This window comes from Anolis sagrei, chromosome 5, assembly GCF_037176765.1.
Source record: "Anolis sagrei isolate rAnoSag1 chromosome 5, rAnoSag1.mat, whole genome shotgun sequence".
In the NCBI taxonomy this organism is placed as follows: Eukaryota; Metazoa; Chordata; class Lepidosauria; order Squamata; family Dactyloidae; genus Anolis; species Anolis sagrei.
This window is the reverse complement of record NC_090025.1, coordinates 75,263,357-75,274,201: the sequence shown is the minus strand read 5'-3', so window position 1 is coordinate 75,274,201 and position 10,845 is coordinate 75,263,357.

Below are 10,845 nucleotides of genomic sequence, written 5' to 3'. Positions count from 1 at the left end.
ATTCAGAAAATTGCATTAGATAGACCACATAGAATCATAGAATCAAAGAGTTGGAAGAGACCTCAAGGGCCATCCAGTCCAACCCCCTGCCAAGAAGCAGGAATATTGCATTCAAATCACCCCTGACAAATGGCCATCCAGCCTCTGCTTAAAAGCTTCCATCAACTTGAGCTTCTGATACAGAACATATGCTATCTGCTCGCCCACAGAAAACCATATTTAATAATCTAGAGCTGATGTGGTAGTAATATTTTGTGGATAGTCAGCCTCTACCCTCCTGACATCCCCGTTGCCACAGCGTTATAAGAGGGTTTCACAAGACCAGTTGCTCCTTTTGCCACATAGTTTTCAGGTAATGGTGAGGCCATGGACCATATATTCTTGCAGATCACAGGTTAGGATCCACTGATCTACACTAGTTTTTTCTGGTGGTGCAATGCGTTAAACTCTTGTGCTGGCAGGACTGCTGACCAACAGGTCAATGGGTTGTAGGTTTTTTTGGGCTATATGGCCATGTTCTAGAGGCATTCTCTCCTGACATTTTGCCTGCATCTGTGGCAAACAGATCAATGGTTCGAATCTGGGGAGAGCAGGTTGAGCTCCCTCTGTCAGCTCCAGTTCCTCATGAGGGTACATGAAAGAAGCCTCCCACATGGATGGTAAAACATCAAAAATCCAGGCGTCCCCTGGGCAACATTCTTGCAGATGGCCAATTCTATCACACCAGAAGTGACTTGCAGTTTTTTTCCCTGACACACACACAAAAAAAACTGGCATGGAATTATGGCAGTTATAGTTTACTGAGGCACCACTCCTCATTTGGAAGAGAAGGCAGACCTTGTAAACATATCTCTTAAGGATTCAGTAGAACTTGTAAACCAGTTCAGTATATGATTGCACATCATCTAGGACTGAACTTTTTAAAATGCAAAGTCTTCACGCAACATTAAAAGTGAAAAATTGCTAGTCATTTCTACTGAATCACACTTCTATGAGATGGCTCTTCAGTGCCTATACAGCATGGTCTTTATCAAGGTGAGCAAATGAAACTGCAGAGATGGGGGGGGGGAGATTATATGCTCTTCAAGCTTGCTTTTTTGTATATATATATATATTTAAAATGGCACAAGTGTACACATTACTGGGGATATTATACTGTATCCTACATTTCCATCCAGAAGTCGAAATAGAAAAGTACTTGAGGGAGTTTAGGTCAGAGAGCAGCAAGGGTCAATGGACAAAATAAATGTCTGCTTAAGTTGCTTGGGATGCCACTTTTTTTTCAAGGACTGGATTTTTCCACAATGATGTTGGATTTTTATGAAGAGATTCTCCTGTACTATCTTTTGTGTGATAAAACAAGTTTAATTTGAAGCTGACAAGCTGATCACATTTCTAAATCTGGTTGCCTAGCTTCCCTTGCCAACAGAATAAATTGGCTGCAAAAATTGCAGCTTTTTGAAGTTCCATCTCCTGTTTGTAAAGTGTACATACGAGATGCCATATGTTTCCATCCTATGTGTTAACTGTAGAGAAATAACTGGATTCACTGGCTAACACAAATTTTTGTGCCTCAAAAATGTTACACCTGTTTCTGGGTATAATACCAATAATGATATCAATTTTCCCTTATCAGCTCCAATTTTTGAGATAGAGAACATATGCCATATACTAGTCATCTGCTTGCCCATAGAAAATCAAGATAGCCATATCTAAGAAACTAGAGCTGATTATTTATTGTATCAGGAGTGAACCAATGTATTTGAGATAATAATAATAATAATTATTATTATTATTAATATCCCGCCACCATCTCCCTGGAGGAACTCGGGGTGGCTAACAGGAAGCTAAGACCAAACAATTACAATAAAGCAAAAATACATATAAAACAGACAATAACATCAAATAAAATGCTTGATAATAACATAGTAATGAAATGAAAATAACAAAAACATAATAAAACAAATGATTAAAATGCTAATGGAATTAGAGTGTGCTAGGCCAAATGCAATAGGTAAAAATTTATAAAACCCATGGGTGAGATAGAAGGTGCTATGACCAGTGGGAGGCTCGGACAGGATAACAATAAAGTTAATCTACAACTGAGGGATGAGATGAAGAGCCAACAGGAAGAAAATTGGTCCTGGGACAGGATGTGGCATGGAGATTGATTGTTCATTCCCCAAAAGCACACCGGAAAAGCCAAGTTTTTAAACTTTTTCTAAAGGCTACCAGGATGGGTGCCTGCCTAATCTCTCTGGGGAGCAAGTTCCAGAGACGAGGGACAACCACAGAGAAGGCCCTCTCCCTTGTCCCCACAAGCTGCACTTGTGATTGAGGTGGGAGCAAGAGGGCCTCCTCCGAGGATTGAAGAGATCGTGCAGGTTCGTAGGAGGAGATGAGCTCACAAAGTTTAAAAGAAGAGCAAACCACAGACCATCTATTACAATGCAGCCTGAGCCCTGCCACATGCACAATGGAGGACCTTCTTATAGCAACACCAGAGGCACTCCAAGTGGCCAGCTTCTGGTCACAAAGTTTAAAAACTTGGCATTCTGTTAATTGTCCTTGGACCAGAAGCTGGCCACTTGGAGTGCCTTTGGTGTTGCTATAAGAAGGTCCTCCATTGTGCATATGGCAGGGCTCAGGCTGCATTGTAATAGGTGGTCTGTGGTTTGTAATAGGTGGTCTGTGGCTCTTCTCCACACTCGCATGTTGTGGACTCCATTTTGTAGCCCCATTTCTTAATGTTGGCTCTGCATCTTCTGGTGCCAGAGTTCAGCGTCTTCCAAGTTGCCTAGTCTTCTGTGTTCCCAGAAGGGAGTCTCTCATCTGGTATCTGATGTGGTCCATCCAATGCAATTTTCTGAATCAATGCTCCCAAATAACCCCAGGAACATGCATAAAAACCAAAACGCCAACACATTTTTAGTTGTGTTGTGTTATTAATTATCCAATTGAAATACATGCTCTGGAACCCTTGATGGCTAAGGGGTCCCTGGTAATAATGTTTTGGAAATACACAGGTTTCTTGCACTCTGTTAAAAAAGAAATGCTCCTGGGGAAGACCCTTTGCCTTTCCTAAGTTGTCCAGCCATGGTGTGAAGAGGTGGGTGGGACCTTTTACAACCCCTGTTTTTTACGACCCTGTTTCTTTATGAGGGTTTCCCTCACAAATAATCTGCTCCATTCCTATCTCACCCTGAGTTTTTAGTACTTTATCTTGCACATGCGGCCCACTCATTGTCATTGTGATTGTGAATGATTTTGTATTATATTTTTATATTGCTTACTGTACTCATGTGTTTTTATGTATTTTACTGTGTTGTTGTTTTGTGCTTTGATTTTATTTTATTGTAATATGCTGTTGGACTTGGTCTCATGTTAGCATCCCCTAGTCCCTGTTGGGAGATGGTGACAGGGTATAAATAAAGATTATTATTATTATTATTATTATTATTATTATTATTATTATTGCTTTTTAAAATTCCATCCTTGGTTAAGCCAATTGTGATAAAAAAGGCTGACCACAAACAAGGCAAATACAGCACCTTTCTCAAGACTGAAAACGGCTTATTCTGGTCTTGGGTTCCCCGTAGCCTGACAGAAACAAGCCTGCTTTAACACTGGGTAAAGGCAGATCTCTCAACAAGAGACATCGCATATGTAGAAACTAAGGGCAAGATGGATGGTATCCTAGAAGAGACTGGCTTGACTCTGAAGGAGCTGGGGGTGGTGATGGCTGACAGGGAGCTCTGGCATGGGCTGGTCCATGAGGTTTCGAAGAGTCGGAAACGACTGAACGAATAAACAACAAGGCCTGTTATTGAAGGGCTCATGGCCCTCAAGCTTCCATCTTCTGATTTTATGATACAGATTGCTATGTACCATGGAAATCTCACATGCATCTGCATCACCTGTTGCACATGGTGATCATGAAATGCTTACTATCAAAGGCATAGAAAATGTTAAATTCTGGCTGGTCTGGCGGATGCCGGTGACTATTACATGTGACTCTTCTAAGAAGAAGCACCTGTTAATTTGGTTGGTCCATGTGAATCATTACTAATCCCCTGCAGTTGCTCCAGTTTTACTCAGTCTTGATACGCCATTGTGTGCTTGCTGGGAAAAGGGAGTGTATCTGATAGAACAAGTATTATCAGTGAGCAATGTCTCTAAACTTCAAAAATGTTACCTAATTTTATTTTCCTTCATCTTTTAATATTCTACACTGGCTGATGGTGAGATATGCCCTAGATGTAGACCAGCGGTTATTCTTGACCACTTGTCATTAATGTACAAATTGAGCAAAAATCTAAAGCAATTGTCTCCAGTTTTAGAATTTAAACCAAAGTTGTGGGAGATGAGGTGGGAGCTAATTCAAGATGGTACATATATCTTTCTGATGCAAGGCATGATGTCAACTTGGCATCTACCTAATATTTTGTTGAAAGAAATGCTTTTTCTAAAGATTGTGAGCAGCAGGAACTATCGAGGTCATTTGTGTGGGCTGCGTTTCTATCTGAAAGAGTACATCAAGAAAAATTGCAGATAAATTTTAGGCTGGCTGTTCCACCAGGCAGGAAATCTTGAAGCATGAGCATATGTATGAGCATTAGCTCATTTTTCCTGTATTTTTTAAAATTATACTTTGCAAACAGAAGACACGGTAAAGTAATGTAATTTTAATTCCCACTATCCACACAAGTCTTCTTCTTCTCCTCCTTCTCCTTCTTCTTCTCCTTCTCCTTCTCCTCCTCCTTCTCCTCCTCCTCCTCCTCCTCCGTCTCCTTCTCCGTCTCCGTCTCCTTCTCCTTCTCCTCCTCCTCCTCCTCCTCCTCCTCCTCCTCCTCCTCCTCCTCCTCCTCCTCCTTCTTCTTTATACCTAGTCTTTATCCCTGTGAGAACTTAAGGTGTCTAACAATCCCACACTTAGTCAAGTTTTAAAAGTGCAATAGAAAAGTTAAAAAACAATTAAATAGTGTGGTAAAAACAGATTAAAATACAATAAATACACTTAAAATAGCCATGTAACATCAGAAAGAACATACAATAGTTAAGAATTCCCAGGACAGGAAACTAAATAGTTGATCTTAACTGTTAAAGAAAATTACTGTAAGTTAATATGGAAATGGTACCTAACACCAGTAAGGTAAAGGTAAAGGTTTCCCCTTGACATTAAATCCAGTTGTGTCCAACTGGGGGTTGGTGCTCATCTCCATTTCCAAACTGAAGAGCCGGCATTGTCCATAGATACCTCCAAGGTCATGTGGCCAGTATGACTGCAAGGAATGCTGTTACCTTCCCACAGGAGAATAAGTAAGAATAGCAAATATAAATAAAAACTATTCAAAAAATTGCTGGAGAGGATGTCAAGAATCAGGAACATACCATGTATTCCAGCATATAAAACGACTGGGCGTATAAGATGACCCCCAACTTTTCCAGTTAAAATATAGAGTTTGGGATATACTTGCCGTATAAGACTACCCCTCTTCCAACGCACACCACATAATTTTTTTTAAAAAATCAGATTTTCTTTCAATATGGTAATTTTCCTATTACTGTACCTCCTTCTCTGCCTCTCAGATCTCGCACATGCGCACCTGTACCACTTCACTACAGTCTTCAAGAGCGAAATCTGAGAGGCAGAGGAGGAGGTACGGTAATAAGATACAAGGGCAGGCCAGATAGGTAAAAGAGGTGTGTTTGTCTGGGCCCAGAGCTACTCTATCTCTTTTTTCCATACCCCAGGCGCCCCGGATGCCTGCAGCTTGCTCCGCCCTTCACTTACACCTTCCTGGTGAGGCACCCCTTCACCTCACCATCGGGACTGCATTAAGTCCACGAATCCCGATGAATGGATTTTCTTCTACCGTACTTGTACAGCATCACCCTTAATACTTCCATACAGTCACTGCATATGGCAGGGACGTGGCCATTGCCATTTTTGAGCTCCCCCACCATATGCGGCAACCACAGATTCTCCAATCCAATTGGAAGTTGCATCACCTGCTCTACAAGACTACACCCATGTATAAGACTACTCCTGTGTATAAGACGACCCCGCATATAAGACGACCCTGCCTTTTGAGAAGATTTCCTTGGGTTAAAAAGTAGTCTTATGCGCCAGAATATACGGTATATACATGTGTGGTGGCAATGTAAATATGTAAATAAATCTTTGGGGAAAGTATATAGAGAAATAGAGGATATAATGAACATTAAAATAGAAAGAAGTCCTATTATAGCTTTAACATTATATAATAACAAAAAATTGAAAAAAGAGGATAAAGATGTGATAAACTTATTAACAATATGAAGACTGCTTATAGTAAGGAATTGGAAAAGAGAAATAAACATACAAATAGAGAAGTGGTATAAGGAAGTATGGAAATTGGCAATAAATGATAAGCTGACATGTATATTAAATTTTGGACAGATGATATGTAAAAGCTGTGGCTTGGGAGGGCGGAGGGGAGCATAGTGGCAAGGGATAGATAATATGTATAAGCAGAAAAATAACAGTAGATGCCCATAGTTAAAGAATGGTAGGTTTTATTGAATAATATGTATCTGCTGTAAAACAAAGAAGGTACAACAAATTGAACTATGATAAAATAAAGGGGAAAAAGTCAGGCTTAATGTAACCCATCAATACTAGTGAACTTTATGGCCATTTTTTACAGGTTGGTGCTCTCAATTAATTTAACTCTAATTCCCAACATTCCCAGTTAACATGGCAAGGTTGGGTAAGTCAAATATGTGCAATAGAGCAGAGGTGGAGATTCTGCACTCTCCAAGAGGTAGTTAGACTGCAATAGCCAGTTTTGGGAGCTGTAGTTCAAATAATAATAATAATAATAATAATAATAATAATAATCTTTATTTGTTACCCCGCCACCATCTCCCCAATGGGGACTCGGAGCAGCTTACATGAGGCCAAGCCCAAATGATAATTACAATAAAGAAAACACAAAAACACAAAGGACCACATGATTCTCATCACTACAATAGGTAGAAGGTGAGTCAAGTTGAATGACACATTGAATATTCCTAGGAATATACCTATGGATATACCATGTTAAAACCGATGTCTTTGGTTAGAGACACATAAGGCTGAACTTCAAAGAAGGGTTACTTACATTGGCAAACATTCTGCATTATGCAAGGCAAGTTTGATCAGTATAATACTCACCGGCTGAGAAATTAATTCAATGTATTTCAAGCAAATGATTCCATTTCCATTTTTTAGACTCTCTAGATCAGAGCTATTCCATACCACAGGTTCCTGAACCATAAACAAAACTAGAACTGAGTTCTTTACAATAGTGCCCTGGGTTTTAAATGACCTCTTGTCAAATTGTTTGGAGATAAAAACAGGGAAAAAATCTTACAGGCTTTGGCAGTACTCCATCCCTGTTCCAGATGGAGACAGAGAGGTAAAGGTGAAGTTAGTAGGGAAGGAGGAAATTTGCAGTGCAGGTAGTTTAGTGCAGTCAAGAAAATCTGAGTCTGCAAAACTTGAGCAGAGCTGTCAGAGGATCGCCGTAAATCAGAGATGGTTTGATGGAAAACAACAATAATAGATTTTGGACACTCTCCACTTTTTTAATCATATTGAAACCAAGCTGTTCCCTCCCAAAGGAGTTGTAATTCCTGTAACAGATTCCACAAGATGAGATGAGAAACTGGCCATAAACATTTCTTACGACACAACTCTAAAATCTATAAAATCTAATCTATAAACATTTTGGAGGGAGATAGAAATAGGTTTTTCAACAAAATGCCTACAATTCTTTATTATTACTTTTTTGCAAATGAAATCCCAGTGTATCTAATGGTTTATTGGGTTGTTGTAGGTTTTTCGGGCTATATGGCCATGTTCTAGAAGCATTCTCTCCTGACGTTTTGCCTGCATCTATGGCGAGCATCCTCAGAGGTTATTCATTTATTCATTGACACCTTTTATATATTAAGCAATTTGTAAATTTGAAATTCTTTGCTTGGGTTTTATAATTCCACTTCTTTTGCTTAGTATATTTCATTTGTATTTACCAAGCTCCATATAACTGTCTGAAACAATGTCCTTGAGCTTTTGTCGGCCTCTTTATAACCTTTCCACATTGTTCATGGAGCTTATTGTTATTATTATCATTTATTTATTAATTGCATTTATACACCGCTTTTTTCACCCCTGGGGGGGACTCAAAGCAATGCACATCAAATAAATGGCAACAATTCAATGTCCACATATAATAAAACAGTACATCATACATCTAAAACAATAACCTATCATTGTAAATTAAACCATCAAAACTATAAAACCATCAAACATAAACACGAAACATTTGACATTGCACTGATCCCGAGGTTGTCTGCTATGCTATTTTCATTCACCGAATGCTTGTTTACATAACCAAGTTTATAGTTTTTTTTCTAAACACCAGGAGGGAGGGGGCCAATCGGATCTCACTAGGGAGGGAGTTCCACATCCAAGGGGCCACCACTGAGAAGGCCCTGTCTCTCATCCTCATCAATCACACTTGCGATGGCAGCGGGACCGAGAGCAGGACATGCCCAGCTGATCTAAATGGTCTAAATAGCTCATAAAGGGAGATGTGATAGGTAATGTTGCACTCCAGACCAGGAAAAGCCCTCTGTTAAGTAGGACTGCAATTCATTTATTGAAGATAGTAAAAAAGCACTTTAAAGGCATAGGTAAAACAAATTAGGTAGGAAGATAAGCTGGAACAAATAGTTTAGAAAATTAGTCCATCAAAGTTCATGAAAAACAAAGGCAGAAACTTCTGTTGTAAAATCCAAAAACTGGAAACATGAATCCAAGGCACTTAAACACATAATTATAAAATTCAAGAATTAAAAACATGAATCAAAGGCACTTAAACATGAATCTTTCCAAAGCAAGGTTTTCAAGGAACATGGACGAGGTCTTGACTTGATTCCAAACAATGCTTTATCTGACTACAGAAATTGGTTTTGCTTTAGCCTTGAATCCCTTATCTTTCTTTCTCTGAGCCTGGCAGAATGCCTGAGACACTGATCTGCTTTTCTATTCTGACTAATAACATCCCGTCTAACTATTTGCTCATTAATTTCTGCAGCTGGGCCAGGTGCCGAGCTGTTCTCAAGCTCCAAGTCATGGGAATTCTCTGGTAGCAATTCAGGGAGCACACCATCATCCCCACACTCTTCAGGAACACTCTCATGAGAAAATACACTTTGAACAGGGATCTCCTGGTCATTCTCTGCATCAATATCATTGGAAACACCATTACCTTCATGAACCTAGAGATATATAGACACACAACATATATAGACAGACACCCAGAGGCTATTTAACATTCCACCTTTTTCATGAGGGGATTATGGCCACGAAGGGAGCTGTCGCTTCATCATCCATTTGTGACATTGATGAAGTACTTCCTCATTCTTTGCATGCTTGCTGGAGATTTTTATGATGTCATAAATTTAGTTAAATTAGCCTCCCTGCAAAAGCAGTACCTAAATTTCCTACAGTACAGATGCAAAGGTCGACAACAAGCTACACAAATTGGTCGGAAGCTCACTCCGACCTCGGTTGGCTTTGAATTCATGACCTTTCGGTTAGTAGTGATCTTAGTGATCTTAATGCAGCTGATTCCCAGCCAGCTGTGCCACAGTCCCGGTGCCAATACTCATGTATCTCAAGATGTATATCTCAAGGCTGCTGGATTCGAAGGAATATGACATCATTTGTATATTGCGTCTCACTCATTGTTTACGTGCTTTCTCGTCTCTTGATAAAATTATCCAAACTATGATTTGTTTTAAAAGAGACTCATTTTTTCTTTAGGAGAAATATGCCAATCGAAAAGTTGGCTTCAATAATATGGGATACTTTGGCATAGCCTATTTTTGTTGAGTCTCTGACTCTACTCACTTTGTTTTCAGTTCAAATTTTAATATTTATATGACTCAGTATTGGTGTAATTTGAGCAGCAAAAGAGGCTGGAGAAAATAGCAGTTGCCATTTGTAATTGAACATTTTTTAAAAGCATCTGTAGACATAATGGTAGAGCCGCATTCATTTCTCTCTCTGCCAGACCCTGAAATTAGTTATCCATGCTTTTATTAACTCAAGATTAGATTTACCACTTGGATTGCTTGAAAAAAATGGTTTGCATATAATTGGGGACCGAGGGACATATTTGCCGCATTCTTGCTGAGGAAAAAAAGCTTCAGAATGCCTTGCATCATTGCCTAGAAAAGGGAAATAGTTATGCTGCTCATCACGCAAGCATGATATTTAATTAAGAAATGCTTTCAAAGTCTGTGAAAACCCTACCATAACTTCATGTTTTCTGTCTTGTTAGCTGGCAAATATCCACTATGGCAAGTACTGTTGGAACTGATTCAGTGAACTGCTGATTCTCAAACCTTTGAAGAAAGAATTAAAATTAGATTTTGAAGAGTGTTCTGCATGGGTTTCTCAAAGGAATTCTGAAAGAAGTTAGCTTGACACTCTGCTATTAACTATGAATTCATTGATCACCTACACTTGTTCCAAAAAGGGCAATGACTATTATATTGAGTTCGGGTCTTGAGAGGGAATCTCTATTCTTTGATATGACACCAAGGAATCTTAAAAGGAATTTGGTATGTTCAAGAAGGCCAAGGTGGTCCACACCTTAGTCACCTCTAGACTGGATTACTGCAGTGCACTCTACGTGGGGCTGCCCTTGAAAACGGCCTGGAAATTTCAGATGATCCAACGGGCGCCTTACAGGGAGTGGTCATCCCTTCTGTTCAAGGAGCTCCACTGGCTGCCATTCATTTACCAGA